The sequence below is a fragment of the Cicer arietinum genome, chromosome 7, assembly GCF_000331145.2.
Source record: "Cicer arietinum cultivar CDC Frontier isolate Library 1 chromosome 7, Cicar.CDCFrontier_v2.0, whole genome shotgun sequence".
NCBI lineage: Eukaryota > Viridiplantae > Streptophyta > Magnoliopsida > Fabales > Fabaceae > Cicer > Cicer arietinum.
In genome coordinates, this window is record NC_021166.2 from 14,034,638 (window position 1) to 14,037,720 (window position 3,083).

Consider the following 3,083-nt stretch of genomic DNA (forward strand, 5'->3'; position numbering starts at 1 on the left):
TATATATATATATATATTTTCATTCCCTCGCTCAATTAACAATATTAATATTATTCGGTTAAATCTTTTGTGTAATAATCCAAATTTATTAGAGATGTTTGTGATTTCATTTAAAGAGAAGAAAAAAATACAATAAAGTGTTTTGTTTAAAAAAGGAATGGATTGGATTCCCAACCCTTCTCTTTCCTTTTCCATTTCTATGTCTTAAAAGGCATGTCGCATGCCTTGAATTTGATGTCCTTATATTCTTGGTGTAGTGGAGAAAGCTCGCAAGCACGCCCAACAAGTGGATATATATCTAAAAAGGACAATTTTCAAGGCCAAGAAAAATGGTCCATGCTGAAACAAGGAGTACAGGAATAGAAATAATTCTAAGCACCTATATATAGGGCTCCCCCTTTACCTAGTGCCTGTGCCCCCTTCTGTTGTAATTGTAAAGTGTGTTGTTGGGACGAATTCCTTTTTCACCTTCAATTCTTTCTTCTTATCTTCTATAAAGGGAAAAACACTTAAACGTGGAAAAACAAAAATTGAAAATGAGCACTCTTTTCTGATATTTTTTCTTCCCTAGCTTACACAAAAATAAATATAACTAAAATGTCTGGAAAAAAAAAAGATCAGGAAGTAGTTTTTAGAGAAAAGAAAAATAATTAAGGGTTATATCAATCCTATTTTATTAAGTAGTTTTTGTTGTGTTTGTTGAATTTGTAATTTTTGTTACGTTTGTTATTTAATTTTAATTTTATGGTGACTCAAATATTATTAAAATAATACATTAATTAATTTTTGTTAAAAAAGAGAAGAGAAAATTATTATTAATAATAATAACATTAATTATTATTTTACATCCATCTTAAATGAGATTTGAAATTAATCTCTTAACATACAAAGTTACATTCTTACCATTAAGTTATTACATTAAAATATTGTCTCAATGTTTTTAAAATATCAAATTCTAACAAAGATGAAGTGCATGTTTGGTATCACGGTATCGCAATTCTGATAACTTCACCGTTATACTAAATATAAATTAAAAGTGAGAGAATTTTAAATGATAGAAGTGGAATAAAAAAAGTGAGAGAATTTTCTATATTATTCAATTAGACATTTACTTTTATCTTTTAGATTAAATTGTAGTTTTAGTTTCTTAATTTTTTATCAATTTTTAGAATTGATCCATTTATTTTAAAATTCGACCATTTTAATCTCTTTCACATATTTTTTTATTAAAAAAATAATGATTTAAGATATTTTAAATTATATACAATTTTACTATGTAAAACCATATGGTTGATTAGTTTTTATATATTATTAATTTAATTATAAAAATGAAACATTTTTAAAGTTTAAACTAAATTTTTTGGAATGCTTTATTATAATTTTATAAGTATTAATCAATCAACGTCATTATATTATATACAACGTTATTTAAAATATGTTATATCACTATTTAAAAATATGACTCAAACAGTTAAATTTTAAAATAGGAGAACCAATTCATTAATAAAAATAAAGGAAACAAAATAACAATGAACTTATAATAGACAATTGTTGTAGAAAGTGACATATGGTTTATGATTAATCAATGTTTAAATATTTCTAAAAACTTTGACTACAATCTACCACATCACCTTTAAGTAAATATTTAGAATCGCAATATTCATAACTTAAATATTGATCTTATTGGTATTGATTCAATGTAAAATTAGAAAAAATATGTATAAGTTGATCTTCGAGGAATTACATTATTTTAAACTCGTTAATACTTAATATAGTGTACAATCAATATTTAATTTACCACATTTAAAAAAATTGTGATATTTTAGTGACAATTTTTCGCATATTTATCTTTAAGTTTAGTCTATTATTCAGATTGATTCTTTTAAGTTTTATTACACTTGTAAGATTATAATTTTTGTTTTAAATATTTGATTCATCCAATTCACAACTTTATTATTTTTTTTGGTTTCTGTAAGTCTTTTTATTTATTTAAAGCATGTAAGTTCAATTTAGTTTTAAAATCATGTTTGCTGTTAAAATAAAAGATAATGGGAGGTATTATGTTTTAGCCCCTCAATCCATCCAAAATCAGAAATAGATTTAGGGATTAGGATTCTCTCCTCCTTCATCTAAAATCGCATCACTATCATTGAATCACCATCATCGCATTATCATCATCTTCGAATCTTAATTTGTTTCTTCTTTGTTAAACCATGTCATCATCTTCGTCTACAACAAACCAACTCGTTCTCAATTGCTTGAATATAGATGTATGAAAATAATGCGTATATTCATCTCTAATATTGATGAAAACTCTAAATGACACTGCGCCAAAAATGACATTTTATAGTGCGTCTTTTACAGCGCTTATTAAATACAAGCGGTGTTGTTTAAATATTTTAAAAAAGACGGATGATACAACAACGCTTTTTTGACAAGCGTTGTTGTAGGGTCATATAGGGTCACACAACGTTTACACATAATGTTTACAAGGCTTTTACAATGCTTTCTCAAAAACATTGTAAATTGAAGCACCCACACATAATGTTTTACAGCGCTGTAAAATATAGCGCTCCCACCTTATGTTACATAGTTTTTAAAGCGCTTTTTTGACAAGCGCTGTAAAAGACTTGCGCTTTCACATAATTAAATGACCTATTAGAGCGTTTTTTATACAAGCGCCGTAAAAGACTTGCGTTTTCACATAATTAAAGGACCTATTAGAGCACTTATTACACAAGCGCTGTAAAATCATTCACTTTAAATACAAATCATGTACTTTAAATAAATAAAAACAAATTTACGAACTGTATTTCAGTATTTAGCTTGAACTGTATTTAGCCAGAATTGAACATTTTAGTATTTAACTTGAACTGTATTTGATTTTCTGCTTATATTTAGCTTGATCTTAGTGTTTTATACTAAGTTCATGTAATTTAAGTGCTTGACCTGCCAGAACTGATTTTCTGCTTATATTGAACTTAAAAAAGCTTTGTTTGAGTACTGAGAATTTTTCTTGAACTTTAACTGATCATCCCAATATGATCTGATCATGTAATTTAGCATTGATATATATATATATA